Source organism: Sturnira hondurensis, unplaced genomic scaffold (genome assembly GCF_014824575.4).
Source record: "Sturnira hondurensis isolate 20B ecotype Veracruz unplaced genomic scaffold, ASM1482457v3 Scaffold0005329, whole genome shotgun sequence".
Lineage (NCBI taxonomy): Eukaryota > Metazoa > Chordata > Mammalia > Chiroptera > Phyllostomidae > Sturnira > Sturnira hondurensis.
Window position 1 is genome coordinate 4324525 of NW_028077960.1, and position 19523 is coordinate 4344047.

Consider the following 19523-nt stretch of genomic DNA (forward strand, 5'->3'; position numbering starts at 1 on the left):
AAGAGTAGTCTTTATTTCCACCATTGGCCAAACAATCTCCAAGGCCCTGGGGATACACTATAAACTTTCCTGTCTTAACTGGAAAGAAGCCTTGCCAATTGCTTTGCTCCAGACCAGGGTGGTCCCCAAAGCGTGCTTGACATTCAGTCAGTCCCTTTGAGCCACTGTATGGCCAACCTTTTCTATATTCAGAACTTCTGTTAGACATTTCCTCTTGTTAGGTACTTCCTCCCTAGCAGCCTATGAAAAGACAGAGGCTGTTTCAGGTCACCCTTAGGGAATTTGGCCTACACCAAAAACCTAGAGTCAGGATGCAACTGTCCCTCTCTATTCCCCAGGAGCCCATGTTTTAATAAAAGTTGGAATAACAGTTCCCCTAGTTCTCATTGACAAACCTCGTGGAACAGAACCCTCTCTGTTCTTATGTCTTCTCCAACAGCCATCAAGGTCCCTGGCATCTCCTGCTGGACATGCCACTCTAGAGTTATCCATGGAAGAAATTAACTAAACTTTCAGAACTTTCAAAACAGCAGCACAATGCAACCTACTCCTTCCTGTGAACTGGTGGAGGACCTCAAATTCCTTTTTTGGAGAACTACTTGAGTCTGGTAAATAGCCTACCACTTATACCTTTTAGAATACGCTAGGTTGCTGCCTGAAAATGAAAACTGCCCATGAATTAACCAATCACATTGTACAATCTTCAAAATTAAACTTTTGTTGGCTTTGACTTTCTACGCATAGTTGGCACCATGTTCAGCCATTAGCACCAGAACAGTGGGGAAATGTGTCTGTGACCCTAGATGAAACGACTCTACATTCCAGCCCATGGGGCACCACACCTAACTCAAAACCTTGCTAAACTTAAGTTTAGTTCTCCCCACTTAAGTCACCAATGGAACCACTAAATTCAAGAGAAAAAAAAACACAAGAAGATAACTGTGATCTAAGGATAAAAAAAGCTGGAATCAGGAAGTCACTACTGCCACTGCCATGAAACTAGGTGATGTACACAACAGAAGTGAAGTCTTTGGTTTAAATGAAGTCTCACCTAAACTAGGTGAAGTCTTGCCTAAGACTTCCTCCACTAGCATTCAACACTCCCTTAGAGGGCCTCTATTCTCTCACATAACAATAAACCATCATCAGGTCAGCTACCCCCATTCTGCTTTGTTGGTAACACTCCAAGCAGCACATCCATAGGAAGGCCTGCTAATAGCCACTGCCAAGAGAATTTTCTAACCCTAAATCATTACTTGTGGAATTTTCTTCACTGCAATACCCTGTATCTCTGGAGAAATTCCTAACCTGGAGGACAAAACAAACTTCATACATACCTGTTTTCAAAAGCCAACTATTCCTAGCCGGCCTCTAAACAAAAGCTTACCAAAAACAGCTTACTTCCAAGGTCCTATCAAGTTAATGAATTCCTCCCACAAGAAAGGGATTACAGTATCACTCTTTACTGCAGCTCTCAAGTTGCCATACATTTTGGACTAAAGAGGTGCTTTATCTTAACTGAATTAAAAAACAGCAGAAGGTCCCACAATCCCACAACAGACCCTCTGCTTGCAGCCTCACTATCAGTACAAGATACTAAATACCCAAAAACTAAACAACTAGTATATGGAAAGATATATCTCAGTAGAAAGCCAGCCACTTAAACTTGCAGATACTGCTTTGGTGGCAGAAATAGACAGGAATCTATTGGATTTGTGGATCCCAGGTATAGTGTACCATCCCTCTGCAATGGAAAGGAATCTGTATATTCTTCCTGACATCTCCATAGCAGGGAAAAATGCCATCCTCCCATTCCCAACAAGGACATCTTTTCAAAAGGACCAGTTCTCTTGTTCCTCTAATATCACTCACTGTTATTCTCCCTGCTGTGGCAACAGCAGTAGTGGGTGCTTCTTTAGGAATCCACCAATGCCTATCACACAAAACAGCTGAATCATTAACTAGTACAGGGAAAATACTTGCAATGGTCCAAGAACAACTGGGCTCATTAGCTGGCATTGCCCTCCAAAACTGAAGGAGAGTAGACCTCATTACATGCCTACACCTTAAGAAACAGTGTTGCTTTTATGTTAACAAATCACTACAAGTCCAGCGAAATATCTGAAGCATCCTTGAATCCATGCCTAGCATAAAAACTTCAACCTCTGCCCTGGCTGGTATGGCTCAGTGGATTGGGTGTCAGCCTGCTAACAAGGGGTTGCTGGTTCGATTCCTAGTCAGGGCACGTGCTGTGGGGGCCAGATCCCCAAAGAGGCGTGCGAGAGGCAAACACACACTGATATTTCTCTCCCTCTCTCTCTCTCTCCCTTCCCCTCTAAAAATAAATAAACAAAATCTTAAAAAACAAAACACAACAAAAAACTTCAACCTCTTTCTGGAATTCATACTCACAGTTCATATCTTTACTTCTTTCCTTTGCAGCCCCATTACTAGTTCTATTAGTATTATTATTACTATTAGACCAACAATAATCAACTAACTAAATTTATCTGTTCTAGAATAGAGGCTATAAAGCTACAAATGATCATCATGAACAACTATGTCTCCAGGCACCTATCATGGGCTGATGGATGAACACTTTCCTCCACCTCCTCCTCCAACAGACGGAACCCAAAGAAGTCTGAATGTCCCTTTACAGGAGGAAGTAGCCACAGCAGTAGTTGCTCCAAAGTCCCCAAAGATTTGGGTTCCTAATGCTTGAGGAGGAAAAATGTTAGGCAGAAGTCAGAAAATGTAGGACAAGGAGGAGGGATGTGAGAGGGTCCATAGTGCTTAGAGGAAAACCTCATAGATAACTGATTATCTACCTCCTGCCACACACCTGTTTTTAAAACAGAGGACAAGAGGTGGTCTGGAGCAAGATAAAGATTGAGTTAACAGACCTCCAGCCATACCTATGCTTAGGAGTATGAACCACATTTTCCCACCAAATTGATATCTAACTCCCTTACTCTACCTTGCAAATTATGTATGTAAGTCCTCAGGACAAAGGGACCAAGCACCTATGCTGCCACTCTTACCCACCTCAGCTAGGCCTGTTCTCTCCTCTGAGAACACATTACTAATAAACTCTGCCTGTGTGCTCATCAGCTTCCTGATCTTTAATTCTTTACTGCATCAGTGAGAAGAACCAAACCTCCCACAACATATCATTTCTGACTGGCTCCTTTTTTATGGTTTCTATGCCCCTTTTTAATGCTGTTAAAAGTTCTCACTTAAGTTCACTGAGTATTCATCTAGTAGCTTGCTTGTCTCCATTTTGTTTAGTTCTTTTCCTGGAGTTTTTTTTCACTTGGCCCATGTTTCTTCTGTCTCCTCATTTTGGCAGCCTCTCTGTGTTTGTCTCTGTGTATTAGGTAGAGCTGCTTTGACTCCATGTCTTGGTAGTGTGGTCTAACATAGTAGGTGTCCTGTAGGGTCCAGTGGCACAGCCTCCCCTATCACCCGAGCTGGGAACTCAAGGTGTGCCAACTGTATGAGCTGTGGGCACCTTCCTGTTGTAGATGAACCTTGAATGATGTTCAGACATCTAAGGTCAGCCACCACCTGTGTTCTGTCTGGGGTGTTCTGTCTGATCCAGTCTGTCTGGGGTCAAACAGCATAAACTATAGTGATCTGCAGGTGGCTGCTACTTGTGCTGGGCTTGGAGGTGCCTTGGCAAGGCCAAGCTGTGAACCAAGACCAGCTGCTGCTATTGCCAGGCCTGGGGCCACTTAACAATAGGCAAGTGGCACACTGAGGCCAGATGCTGCTTGTTTGAGAGAATTTAGGAAAATCTAGCATGAGCCAAGAAAAGCCATTTGTATGGACAAGCCACTGGAAACAACTTGGATGGGTGTGAGTGCTGGGTGGGGTAGGGGATCACCAGAGTAGGGCAAACAACGTGAACCCAGTTGATGGAGTCTCAGATATGACGCCTGCCGGCTTTATAGGGAAAGGGCTCAGAAAAGAGCAGTGGCCTCTACCACCACTTTTGTCTGGGAGAAAGCTGCCTTCCACCTCTCACCCTGATGATGGACAATTACGTTCTTTCCCATATATCTCTGCTGACTTTCTATCTGCTGCCCCTGTGGTGCTGGAGCTTAGACAAAGTGAGTCGAAGTAAGTCTGTGCATGGGGCCTTTAAGAGGACCTGCAAGGGAATCCAGCAGTTTTTATCTTCCACAGGCTCAATTACTGCTGGTTTTTACAGCCATAAGTTATGGTGACTTCTCTTCCTGGCACTTCCCTGGGCTGGGAAGATCTGGTGTGGGGCTGGGATCCTTGGCTTCTTAGATCTCCCCCCCTCAATTTTTATCTACCACACATGGGTGTGAGACCAGCCTGTTCTGCACCTCCTACCAGTCTCGATGTGGTTTCTTCTTTAACTCCATAGTTGTAGGACTTCCATCAGCTCTACTTCTGATGGTCGTTCTACAGCTTAGTTGTAATTCTGATGTGGTTATGCGAGGTGTGAGCCACGTTTATGCTGCCATCTTGATTGTAACTCTCCTCAAATTTAATAATTCATGTCCTTTTAAGAAATCATATGTAACTCGGGTATAACTTTTATTCCCTCTAAAAGTATATAAGTATGTCGAGAGCTTTATACTAACAGTTACTAAAAGGCTGCAATATAATTAATGCTTGGTCAATGACATACAATAGAACAAATTCTTAATGTAGCTAAAGCTCATACAGTATCATGTGCAAAATGGAAGAGTGGTATATTGTCACCAAAAGATGCTCTTGATTTTGATCAAGATCTGGTATAGGTGACAGAAACCACTACCTAAATAAAAAGTCATAATTAATAAAAGGAATTAGGTGCTTAACTGTTAGAAGGACTAAGGAGTAGGACTATTCAACAGCTATGTCTACAAGAAATGACATCACAATACTATGAGACCAAATTACAAAGGAGCTCTCCCCACTTAAGTCACCGATGGAACCACTAAATTCAAGGAAAAAAAAAAAAAAACAGAAGATAACTGTGATCTAAGGATAAAAAAGGCTGGAATCAGGAAGTCACTACTGCCACTGCCATGAAACTAGGTGATGTACCAAACAGAAGACTCTAGCTGCTGCCTCTGCCACAAATGCCCCTTGATAAAACAGGGTAAGAATGGACAGACAATGCAATACTACAAGTCTGCTGCTGCAGGAAAATCTTTTACATCTTCACAATCCAGTAAAAAGGGAGGAGGACAGAAAAGGGGAGAAAGAAAAATCTCCTTTCAAACCACACACATACACACACACTTATATGCCAGCTACTATTTAACATCCAAAACTCTTAAATGCAAATAGTCTGAGAAATTACATTTTTTACTTTCTAGCCCATCAGTACAGAGAGGTGCTTAAGTGGGCTAAGGAAGACAATCACAGAAATTCCAGATGGTTTCAAAGCAATATGCCTTCCAGTTTTGAATATTTACTTCTAAGCTACCCTCAGGAGAACAAAGGTAAAAAAGAAGTTAGGGAAAAGCACTGAGGGTAATGTTCTTGAGACACGTTCCGACTGAAGATCCTTCCTGGAAGATTCAGCAAAAATTTCACACTTACACTCACTACACTTGAAGAGTATTTAAAACATGTATTAACTATGATGTATCAAAACTTGTTAAAGAATACACCCTGTTCACTGTTCTTCACTTGCCCTTGTACATGTATTTTATGAAGGAAATTACTTCTATGTCATCTCAGACTTGGAGAGTCAAAGACTTCACTTCTAGCAAATATCAGGTGTTTAACAGAATTTAATAAAATAAATTAAATGTTTCCTTAACTGGAAAAAATGCTATCACTGTGCACAATCGTTTGATTTAGCCAAGTGCAAACCAATGGGGGCAGGTGATAAAAGGGACATATTTATACAAACAGTAAAAACAATAAGGTAAAACCTCTATTTTACATCAGAAAAACAAAATCAAGACTTTAAACAGCACTACATGCTTTAGCATCTACTAGATCAAAAGCCAAGCCACCTCCAACATATACAACCCTTGTTTTAAATCATTTACCATTACACAAGGCCCTGTTCAGGCAAAATTTTCTCCTAACTGGCTATTCCTTGAAGTGGAGGGGGAGGGGGGCAATCCTATAGATAAAAAGGTAAGAACTAAAAGGGTAAGGGCAAGAAGGACCAACTTCAGTTCCAAAGTACCTTGGCATAATGGAGCTAGTCTAAACCACAAATGAAGAGTCTACTAATATACAGGATCATCTCATGCCATTTGTGTTAGTTCAGAACTATGACAGTTAATTACAGTTATTTAGTAACCATCTCAGATATCTATTCACTTTCTCACCTTGTGAGTTCCAATTGTCAAGCCCAAAGTATTAGCATTCTATTAGCATTCTATACAGTGGCACATGCTAAAAAAAATTCCACCAATCACACAACCAAAACATTTGGGTGGCTTCAATGTATTGCCATTTCATTTAACCACCAGCCACCTCCAACCACCTGCAGATGGCATACAAAAATCAGTTCTGTAAAGTGAACTGCATACCATTAAGAAGTCTTGTATGTAGTAAGCTACCTCTTCCTCTGGAGGCACTTAGAAAGAAACAGATACTACACATTCTCAACTACTTCTTAATAATAAATTTTAGCAACAATTAAACTAAGTAGCACTATTTCAAACTCTATCTTTTTAACTAATACGTGTACTTTCCCATCATAGCAAATCAAAATGCCTATCAGTATGTGGTAGGATTTCTGATCAGCAACTCACTGACTATTATCTCCATGGATGTTTATACAGTACACAAAATTTTGAATCTCGGATAGTGAGATTATTTGAAAAAGTACAGTGCTTATTTAAAAAGTGTGTCAAGGTTTTAAGTAAATTTGCATCTCACTAGCTATTTTCTAAGAAAACCCCTATAAGAAAACTATTGTAAATTATTTAAAGCTTAAAATGTATTCATAAATCCAAATTATCTCAAAACAGACACAAATATACTCCTGTACCAATTAAAAAAAGTTTTACAACCAAGCTGTAACAAGCTGTGTAGATCTCCAGGACATGCACTTGTCAATTATTCTTAAAATACATAGCTCAATGATTAAGAGTCATGAAAAAGGAACATGTGACATATACAACTGGAATCTACCTTCATGAAAGCTTTTAATGAATTCCTAGGCTAAGAACACTTCTCTACATATATTTGCTGAGGCAACTGAACCACTGTTTTATTTTTTTATTTAATGTGTGTACATAAGTTTTAGAAATTAATAATAACCCCCCAAGTTTAACAATCTTCTTTTCCACATCTCAGTCAGTCACTTCTAATTTCAAATTCTTTGAGGCAAACATTTTAAATGCTTTTAACTGTTCCTTTGGTATTTACTTTTATCATAAATATTTATGCTCAGATAATGATTATCGTTCCATTTGGGATATTATCTATCACCTTCCTAATGTGAAAGTGAAAATTTAGTACTACTACATGCTCCTCCACCAATCTTTCTTGTATAATTTTATTACCATTTTTATTTAAGCCACTATCCACGGTTTTTCACACTCAACTAACAGGAATTCTAGAAAGATAGGAGACCAAAAAACAAAACTACCAACACAGTATTAAAAGTTAATTTCCCAAGTTTTAAAATGACACACGGTTTTCAATTTAAAGGATCTACTAAGGGCCCAAGAACAATAGGAAAATTAACACACATCTCTCAAGAATACCAAAGATAAACAGAAAAGACCAAAACTTAAAAAGAGAACCAGAGGGGTATTAGATTTAGTAACAATGCATACAAAAGTCAAAATCTTTCACACACATTTCATTCTTGAGTTTTCCAGCTAGCCAATCTAGCAATGAAATGTAAAGGCAATGTGTAATATCCTAAGAAAAGTTATATGGGAGAGCATTATGTGCTTTCAAATTCTGGCCAAGATGGAGGTATAGGCAAATAAATACCCTTTGCCTCCTCAACACAACCAAAAGGCGACAACAAGAAATTTAAAAACAAAAAATAACCAGAAATGCCAGAAAATCAAACTGTATGGAAGACTGACAACCAGGAGTGAAAAAAGAAACATTCATTCAAACTGGTAGGAGGGGTAGAGATGGCTGTGGACAACCAGTCCCATATTTGCTTGTGGATAAACTGGGAGGAACAGAGGAGGGAGACAGACTGAGCAACACAAGGTTCCAGCTCAGGAAACTAAAGCCTTAAAATTTCAGGCTGTAAAAACCTATGGGGGTTTCAGCGGTGAAAGAAACTCCCCGCCTACAGGAGAGTTCACCAGAGAAACCCGCAGGGTCCTAGAATGTACACAAGCCCACCCACCCAGGAATCAGCACCAGAAGGGACCAATTTGCTTGTGGGTAGTGGGGAAAGTGTCTGAAAGCCTGCCAAGGGCTGAACAAGAGGCACTGTTCCCTCTCCTACCCTTCTCCCACATTCAGAGCCACAACATAGAAGTGGATTGCCCCAGCCTGGCAAAAACCTAAGGCTCTGCCCCTTAATACATAACAGGTGCATCAATGCAAAAAAAAAAAAAAAAGACCCAAATAAAAAAACAGATCAAAACTCCAAAAATAGAACTAAGCAATGCAGAAATAGCCAACCCATCAGATGCACAGTTCAAAACACTGGTAATCAGGATGCTCACAAAATTGGTTGAATATAATCACAAATTAGAGGAAAAAATGAAGGCTATGTATGAAAAGTGAAATAAAGAAAAACGCACAGGAAACCAAAGAGAGTGAAGAGAAGAAAACCAGGACTCCAAATCAACAATTTGGAGTAGGAGGAAGAAATAAACAGTCAACCAGAACGGGATGAAAAAACAAGAATGCAAAAAATGAAGAGAGGCTTAGGAACCTCTGGACAACTTTATAAACGTTCCAATATCCAAATCACAGAAGTACCAGAATGAGAAGAGGAAGAGCAAGAAATTGAAAACTTATTTGAAAAAATAATGAAGGAGAACTTCCCTAATCTGGCAAAGGAAATAGACTTCCAGGAAGTCCAGGAAGAAGAATCCCAAAGAAGTTGGGTCCAAGGAAGCACACACCAAGGCACATCATAACTACATTACCCAAAATTAAAGATAAGGAGAGACTCTTCAGCAAGAGAAAGGAGACAGTTACCTACAAAGGAGTTCCCCATAAGACTATCACCTGATTTCTCAAAAGAACCCCTGCAGGCAAGAAGAGGCTGGAAAGAAATATTAGAAGTCATGAAAGGCAAGGGCCTACATCCAAGATTACTTTAACTAGAAAAGCTATCATTTAGAATGGAAGGGCAGATAAAGTCCTTCCCACATATAATCAAAATAAAAGAGTTCATCACCACCAAACCCTTACTATATGAAATGTTAAAGGGACTTACCTAAGAAAAAGAAGATGATCAAAACTATAAACAACAACTCACAACTATCAACAACTGAACCTAAAAAATAAAAACCAAGCAAACAACTACAACAGGAACAGAATCACAGAAAGGGAGATCACATGGAGGTTATTTAGCAGGGAGTGGGCGGGGGGCAGGGGGATAAGGAAAAGGTACAGGGAATAAGAAGCATAAATGGTAGGTACAAATTAGACAGGAGGAGGTTAAAACAGCATGGGAAATGGAGAAGCCAAAGAACTTACATGTACAACCCATGGACATTAAGTAAAGGGGCGGGGGTTGGGGGAATGCTGGTAGAAGGGAGGATGCAGGACAGAGGGAAATAGAGAAAAAAATAGGACAACTGCAATATAGCATACTCAATAAAATATATTTTTAAAAATGTTACATGGGAGTTAAGGATGTAAGATTAAATGAAAACATAAGATTAAATGAGAACAAAGAGAGAGACATATCTAAGAAACAGGTTCTGACCCAATAGTAATGGTTAGTAGCTCGCTATATAAGAAGCTTTGTGGGAAGAGCATCCTGATTAGAGAAGAGCAGGAAAGAGGGCTCCAGGGGTATAAACACACTATTCTTAGGAAGGCCCAGAGCTTTTCACATTAGGCCCACTAGAAGGTACTAACAATTCTAATGCAGTATTTAAGACTGTTAATGAATGACATTATAACCCTAAACACAAACATTATTCAATAATGTCACTTAAAAATTACCATATTCTACTATATATAATGCACACCTACATTTTTGGCCCAAACTTACAGGGAAAAAATCTTTGGTTTTACAGTATATAGATACAGAATAAGCACTACCCATGTATAATGCACACCCTTACTTTTCCCTTAAAAAATGTGGGCAAAAAGGTGCACATTATACATGGCAAAATACAGTAAGCTATGGTCAAATTAAGATTTAGCAATGGACCCTGGCTGGTGTAGCTCAGTGGATTGAGCACAGGCCTGTGAAGCAAAGGGTCACTGGTTCGATTTCCAGTCAGGGCACATGCCTGGGTTGCAGGCCAGTCCCCATGAGGGGATACATGAGAGGCAACCAAACACCGATGTTTCTCCCACTCTTTCTCCTTCCCTTCCCCTCTCTCTAAAAAATAAATAAATAAAATATTTCTTAAAAAAAAAAAGATTTAGCAATGGTTACAAGACAAAAGGACTTTGCTAACAAAAACAGAGCTGGCATAAAGTTGGAATCTCAGGTGATTTTTTAAAAAGTAGGTGAAAGCAATATATGTAATCATTTGAAGACATAATAGCTCTTTTCATTTGTTAGCAACCACATGAATGTATTACTCTTCAAAAAAAGTAACAGATTGCAGAAAAGAGCTACAATAACCATCATACATTAAGAATTCATTAAGAAAAGGTACAAAGGGCCCTGGCTGGTATGGCTCAGCAGAATTGAGTACCTGCCTGCAAACCAAAATGTCACAGGTTCAATTGGGCACAGGCTTGAGTTGCCAACAAGATCAACTCAAGGTATTTGAGAGGTAACAACATATTGATGTTTCTTTCCCTCTCTTTCTCCCTCCTTCCACTCTCTCTAAAAATAAGTGAAAAAAAAAGGGTACAGATTAAAATTTTTTTTAAGATTTTATTTATTTAAATAAATACATCTTAAAGAAAAGGCACAAAAGAATTTGAAAAGGAAATTCAGAGAAATGTTAACCAAATAATATTTTCTTTTTCAGACTAATGAAAAAACGTAAGTTCCATAATAGTATCAGCAAGGATGTGGAAAAAAATGATAATTCAAACACTGCTGATGTAAAGATCAAGTCTTATTTATAAAAAACTGTAAGTGTCTCTACCCAAAACCCAGCACAAGCTCACTTCCAAGATTAAGTTATGTCTAGTAAAGTAAGGGAAGGGAAAGGAGACACAATACAGAATGAACAAAATGCCTAACAATAGGGAAAATGATAAAAACTGTGTTGCATAAGAAAATACTGTACAATTGTTCAATCAACAGTATACTGTTTAAGGAAAAAATAGCAACTTGTAGAATAAAGTGGAATCGGAGAAGGAAAAAGCACAAATATAAACCCTTTTTCTTCTAAAATAATCAATTTCAGGTGTAGATTATTTATTGACATGAGAAAGCATTCTTGAAAAAAATCAAATCTTAGCAATGATCTACTTAAACAGTTCCCATTTTAACCAATTTCATAAAGATAACACCAACATGCAATTTAAAAAGGAGAAACTGGAAAGTACAAGTTATTTTGAAATGTCAATAGTGCAGAGTCAGGATCAGAAAAATGCAGGTCTAAAATTCAGAACTATTGCACTTTGCATTGAGTTGGAGGGCTAGAGCTGACAATTTTGAATAAATTACAGATTCATGACATTTATTCATTTCAACACTTGTCACACTATGAAAGGTTAAAAATGATTTATGATCTATTTAATCTATGAAATACCTAAAATACATTTGGAGGAAGGTGCTAAATATAAAAGAGGAAAGTAAAAAATGTTAACCAAAGATTTTCCAGACAAAAGAGGGGAGAGGGGGCTGTTTAATCTTAAAACACACCAAAACATCTTGTTTTAACACTGCTGAATCACAATACCTCTACTATAATACACCATGAAACTTCACTTTAAAATGTTTCCACATTCAAGAAATAGTAGACTAGATCACCCCAACATAGCATATAGTGATTATTAAAGTGTTAACTACTAACATCAGCCTTTTCAGCCAGAATTTAGACTGTGGATACTTAAAATCTTAGGTTTTACACTCACTTTGAAAACCCAGCCATCTTCAATGAAAACCAAAAGCAAACTTCTCGTCTTTTCAATCGGAAAGTCTTTTTTTTTTAAGATTTTATTTATTTATTTACCTTTAGAGGGGAAGGAGAGAGGGAGAGAAACATCAATGTATGGTTGCTTTTTTGTGCATCCCCTGCTGGGAGTTGGCCTGCAGGGAACTGGCCTGCAACCCAGGCATGTGCCCTGACTGGGAATTGAACCGCGATCCTCTGGTTCGCAGGCCTGTGCTCAATCCACTGAGCTACACTAGCCAGGGCTCAATTGGAAAGTCTTGAAAAGCACAGTACTAATTTATTTAGACAAATGTAGCTCCTTCCTTTTGAAAGCCTAACAGCACAGGAAATGAAACAACTATCTGTATTATTCACCTATCCCTATAATCCCTCACTTTAGAACCAATACTAGAGTAATATAAATAAGCAACCTAGCACTTCATACCTTATATATAGGCCTTCCATTACAATTTCTTCAAAAACTTGCACTGTAGTGCCTAAACTCTTACAACCTGCCTTAGGATTCTACATAAAATGCTGCTGCTCTCATTCTAACGTGGTAGAAAGAAAGAACAGAAAGGAAAAAAGAAGCCAGGAATTGCTATTATAATTGCTATCACTTAGCAAGTAAATGGATACAAATATCTAAGTAAATGGTACCAATATTTAAATAGAAATCCTTAAGCTTCCTTATAGAAGGTAAAGAACCACCTTAAAATTTTAGAGTATATCCATCAAAATATTTCAGAACTGGATATATAAAAATATTAATATAAATATACACACATGGACATACCACTCTATCTTTCCTGCTTTTCCTCCTCCCGGTTTTACAAACGTGATCCTTTGTCACCCTAGATTCCAAAATTAACCAACCAAGTCCATGAATTGAGCAAATACCATTAATATTCTACATTTAAGTATTTCTATTATTCAGCATTTAAAAAAATTTGTGGTGCTGCCTAAGTGTCAAGTAACCTTTTGGTTTAAAAAATAGTAAAACTACCCTGGCTGGTGTGGCTCAGTGGATTGAGCACCGGCCTGCGAAACAAAAGGTCCCTGGTTTGATTCCCAGTCAGGGCACGTGCCTGGGTTGCAGGCCAGGTCCCCAGGATGGGGCGTGCAAGAGGCAACCCCACACTGATGTTTCCCTCCCTCTCTTTCTCCTTCCCTTCCCCTCCACCTAAAAATAAATAAAATTTAAAAAAATTTTAAATGTAGTACACATACATACATAAAATAATAAAACTGTGCCCTTTATAAACACATATCAGAACAGACTTTCCACAAAGATTTACATGATACACAGTGTGATCTTAAATAATTAAGTGCTTGATGCCAATATATGCAGGTGCATATGTGTTTGATGGTTCTTTAGTGACTTGTCTTTGGAATGATTCTGTCCTACCTTTGCTGCTGCAGCCCGCCTGTCCTTTGCATCACTGAATTCATACTTCTGGAAGTACCCAATATGCACTGTAACAGACAGATGGACAGATCAATGGGCCACAGCGGCAAAGGCCAGACAGACAGATTTGATAAAAATTAAAATCAAGGTATATATGGGGGAGGGGGAAATCAGAAGTAAACATATGTACCTATACTCTATAGTAAATTACCTGAACTTCACATCTGAAACATTCCCATATATATATACACCCAAATAAACTATTCTTGATTTCCATACTATCCCATTCTTTCAAATAGAAATAGTACCACTGCAACAGGCAAAAAAAATCAGTATTTTTAATATCATCAACAGTTACAGATATAGCAGCCACTTCTGTAACCATGCCACAGAATTTCTGCAAATAGATGTTCTCTTTGTATACAAGAAACTTGTCACATCCAAAAAATTTTCTATGCCAAAATTAAAATGGCAATTATTACATGCAGAAATTTTCAACTGTATTGTCAAGGTCTATGTGATTAGAGTACACTTGAAATCACTAAATAAAAATGGTATTTCAGCATTTACCATTCTATACTTTTCTATGCAAAAATGGTTACTAGTACATCTAGATAACTTTGGAGTCTTAAAAGAATATATTATAATGCCATTTAGGTCAATTTGTCAAGATATAGTAAAGTCCTATTACCTCAAATCCTCAATAAGTATTCAAGTAGCTTCTAAAAGTTATTTTTTAAAAAGCACCCAAATATTTCAAATTTCTGGTTTGGCTTAAGCTTCATCAAAGGCATACACCCACGAGAAAGCCATTTTAATTTAATCAAATATTTTAGTTTGCATGTGTCTAAATATAGATCCATGCATTCATACTTAGAGACTGAGGGAAAACATTTCCCCTTTGGTTTCCAGGGGTCTACAATTTATTGTAACCCCTCAAAAACATGAGAAGGTAATAAGACATGATAATCAAATGTCATGCATCATCCTTGACTGAATTCTAAACTGAAAGAAGAAAAGCTCTAAAATATACATGGTCTGGCACAAATAATGTCCCTTTTTTATTACAAAACCATAAGCATATAATTCTGTAACCCAACAATATCATACGCAAGCATACCATATGACATTTTAGATGAAATGTTCAAATTAAAACTATAAATTATTATATCTATATTATTATCCTACCAACCACAGTAAGTGAGCCTTACTTCTGCTAGACCCTGTAATAGGGGCAAAACTGGTAAAGAAATTTGAATGTGTTAAGTGTGTTAGATTTTTTGTTCCCTACAACAACTTTGTTCAGAAATAATTTATATATTGAATTGTGATACACAGTTGTGTCAACCATTAATTTTAGAACATTTTATCACCCAAAAAGAAATCTCATACCTATCAGCAGCCACTCCCTATAATCCCCCTACCCAATTGACCCAGCCTCTGACCACCACTGATCTATTTCTTGTCTCTACTGATTTGCCTACTCTGGACCTTTCATATAAATGGCACCATAAAGTATGAGACCTACTGTGATAGCTAATTTCATCTTTTAGTTTTACTTATCAAGAAAGGCCAACAAGCTGAGAGCCTGCCATGGGCATCATATAGGTCTGTTTTACTGAGGGAATGAAAAAGAGGAACTTTTAATCCAGGAACTTAGTTAAATGAAGGCTGCTTAAAACTTCAACTACACAATTATAACATTTATTTTGAATATGGGGAAAAATAATATATTAAAATTAAAAAACTAAGCCCTGGCTGGTGTAGCTCAATGGATTGAGCATGAGCCTGGGAAGTAAAGGGTTGCTGGTTCAATTCCCAGTCAGGGCACATGCCTGGGTTGTGGACCTGGTCCCCTGTGGGGGGGCGTGCAAAAGGCAACCACACTTTGATGTTTCTCTCCCTTATCCTCTAAAAGTAAACAAATAATGTTAAAATTTTTTTAACTGATACAAAGACACAGAACTGATAAAAGGCAAAGCTGAAACTGAACTTAGTTCTATATAATGCCAAAGACTTAACCACTAAACTATTGTTGTCTCATAATACAATAATTTACCAGTTCTCACTGATTCTACAACCTAAATCTAGAACACCACTCCCTCCTTTCCATTCCAGACTTGCTAACCTTAGCATATACTGGGTTAGCCAAAAAATCTGTTTAGTTTTTCCCATAAAGTAAAAGACACATTTTTCATTTTCACCAGTAACTTATTGATTTAGATACGTTGAGTATGCCGCTTTCTACTGCCACTGGCTTCAAGTGGGCAGAAGCCAGGGGTCCTGCTAAACATTTTCCAATGCATAAGTAAGACAACCCCACAGCAAAGGATTATTTGGCCAGAATGTCAATAGTACCAAGAAACTTTGCAAACCACTTATGACACATCCAATCAGTCACAGCACCTTTTCCATACACTGCACAAACCTTTTTCCCATTTCAGTTGTGTTTTTACCTTTCTTGAAATAATAAAGAATACACCAAAAAATGTGTATCCTCTTCCCTTTTCAATATCAAAATGGCTGCACAAAAATTCAATTTTGATGATTTTAAAAAAAAACTCATGCTGGCCCTGGCTAGTGTAGTTCAGTGGATTGAGCACAGGCCTGTGAACCAGAGGATCGCGGTTCGATTCCCAGTCAGGGCACATGCCTGGGTTGCAGGCCAGTTCCCTGCAGGCCAATTCCCAGCAGGGGACGCACAAAAGGCAACCATACATTGATGTTTCTCTCCCTCTCCCCTTCCCCTCTAAAGGTAAATAAATAAATAAAATTGTTTAAAAAAAAAAACTCATGCTGATATGACAGTTGCCATTATACAATCTAACAAATCTGTTTCAAATGAAATTAAAGACGACTAAGCACTACTAGAGCCATCATACCGGGAAAAAAACAAAACAACTTTTTAGCGAACTCAATATTAAATAGTATTAATATCAAAATAAGTTACTGGTCTGACTAGTGTGGCTCAATGGGTTGGGCATCAGCCTACAAACCAAAAGGTTGCCAGTTTCATTCTTGGTCAGGGCACATGCCTGGGTTGCAGGCCGGGTCCTCAGTTGAGGGGCATGCAAGATGCAACTAATACCTGTATCTCTCCCTCCTTCTCCCCACCTTCCTCTCTTTCTAAAAATAAGTAAATAAAACCTTAATAAATAAATAAACAAACAAAGCCTGCCCATATCTGCAATGAGAATATGGACAAACATACTTAGGCTTCTCTGCCACTTACTTAATAACTGAACAGAGTGAACATGTGCCGCTGTAGTGTCAGTCCTTATGTTACTTCACTTTGCACAGGTCTAGATCCAAAATGCCAGTACATAACAATCTCCCTAATTGACAATCCATAAGAAGTAAAGCAGAAACTTTATTCTGGATTCTACACTGAGAAAGTCTCAGCCTAGATATAGTTCAATGGGTTGGTAGTCTCCAAAATGTTAAATAGGTCTAAAAACACAGACAGGCTATCATGGAGAAGGGTTGATACCAGCAGTTTCAAGTAAAAAGCTACAGAGAGACAGGCAGTAACATGGAAGAACTCAAAATCAGTATGAGAGCTGTCCAATATGAAACACACTCACTTCTATAAGCAGCTGTGGGGGTTTAACTCACTGAAGTTTTAAGAACAGGCTTATGGACCACTTAACAGGGAGGTAGTAGTTGGTTAGTTGTTGGCCAGGATACCCTTTTAGATCCCTCTCATTCACATTAACCTGACTTTATATGAATTGAAAATTGTGATGACTCTGGAATGAAACAAAGATTAGACAAGTTTACTGTCATGCTTAATTCTTTTAGCTAATGTTTTACTTTTACTCCTAAGGGTGACTAGAGGATTTTGTATTTTCTGAAGTCCTATCTTCGCCCCTTTGGCTTTACAGCTGGATAGAATACAAAAATATAAATCAAGCTTCATGTACTCATATACTCCAAGACAGCTATAACTATCAACTATTATAATATCAATAATGGTCAAAGAAATATTATTGCTATGTTAAACAATAATGGCAGGCCCACTCTAAATTTTTGCTTCATAAGAACCAAAGCAAGGTAGTTAAAAGGTAAAGACATTTCCTTAAATATGAGTTTAAATGATGAGTATCAACAATAAGCTCCTTTGAGAATTTCATTAAGGAATGATTTTTCTCATTATTTAGCAAAATAAGTGAGCTATTCTCCCTTTAAACATATGAAGCATTTGTTACCTAGTACATCCACAACAATTTCACAAGGCTATTCTTCTAGAATCTCTTCATGCTTCTGTGTCAGAAGAATGTTGGGGGTCTGTGGACCACTGATGTCAGTTTATCATTTCATACACAAATCATGAAAAAATTTTACATAACATATACACAAATTATACCACAGGTCAAGTGCTGGAATTATTTTATGTTAAAATGCTGTGCTTTTTAAATTTTTTAAAGACTTTACTGTTAGAGAGAGGGAAAGGCAGGGAGAAAAAAAGGGAGAGAAGCATCGAAGTTGTAGAGAAACAATGATCATTGCCTTTCACATGTGCCCCAACTTGGACCATGCCAGAACCCAGGCATGTGCCTGACCAATCAGAATTGCACTGGGGACCTTTCACTTTGAGGGATGATGTCCAACTAACTGAGCCACACCAGCCAAGGCAAAACTGTATTTTTAAATGCTCACATTGGAGTAGAAGATAGTAAATGTTGTAATAGAAATTTTGGCTTAAAATCTTCTTGTGGATGGTGTGTGTATATATCATATATATATATGTGTGTGTGTGTGTGTATATAGGCTCAACAGTGTAAGTGTGGCCTGTATTAGATTTCTGACTCTATTCCACTCTTGTTATTTATTTGAATTCATAGGTCATAGCAATGAAGTCACAAGTCAAAGCATATTGACTTAGTCTGTAGAAGTCAATCTCCTAGGGCACAGAGCTGGATGGAAAAAGGTAGCGAGGATCTGAAGAGACAAACAAAAAATATCTAGCACAAAAGACAGTAACATTCACATATGGTTTATTTATATTTAATGATATAAAATCCTGAATTACAATTCCAGCTATGAAAATCTGAGCAAGTTATTTAATTCCTTTTAGTCTCAATTTCCTTATCCATAAAATAGTAAAGATGCCATCTACTTCAGAGAATAGTTATGATGACTAACATTTCTTTAAATAATTGATTAAAAGCCCTGGCTGGCGTTGCTCAGTAGACTGAGTGCTGGCATGCAGGCCTGCAAATGGAAGGTAGCTGGTTTGATTACTGGTCAGGGAGCATGCCTGCCTGGGTTGCAGACCAGGCCCCCAGTTGGGGGCATGTGAGAGGCAACGGACTGATGTTTCTCTTACACACTGATGTTTCTCTCCTCTTTCTCCCTCCATCCCCTCTCTCTAAAAGTAAATAAAATCTTTAAAAAATAATAACTGATTAAGAACAAAACACGAAATATGTATTAGAGAATGAAAGAAGTTAATTCAGTGAAGTCAACAGGGGGAATATGAACGACTCACAAATGATAAAAACAAGGATAGTACCAAGATTTATTTTCATCAATAATAGCACCAATAAGAAAATTCACTCATATTTAATTTTGACTATTCAAAGTCTGTTTGTTTATCAGCTATGTTCCGGGAATTGTCCTGGTCAATGGGAATACCAAAATTAATACACTGATTCTACCCTTAAGGATTTCAGAGCCTATTTAGTGGAAGAATAACAGAATAAGAATTTTTTAAAATAAAAGTATGTATAAAATTTTGAGACTCACTCCTAGGGAAGAATCCAAAGAAGAAATAATGTTTAAGGTGGATCTTGCAGTAAAAATAAGTTTACCAGGAGAAAGGCAATGAAGCAAAGGAAAAAAGCCTACAGAAGCACACAGGAAAACTTCCACAGGTAAAAACACCATTATCTTGCTATGCCAGGCTGAGTGTGCATAAACAGCAGACAAGGCAGGTAAGACTTACATTGGTGAGG

At 38.0% G+C, this 19523-nt stretch overlaps 1 protein-coding gene across 1 annotated transcript in view; it reads right to left on the minus strand.

Moving 5' to 3' along the window:
* Positions 1-19523, minus strand: part of ARIH1 (ariadne RBR E3 ubiquitin protein ligase 1) — a 155935-nt gene that overhangs the window by 115433 nt on the left and 20979 nt on the right. The gene's annotated exons all lie outside the window — the stretch shown is intronic.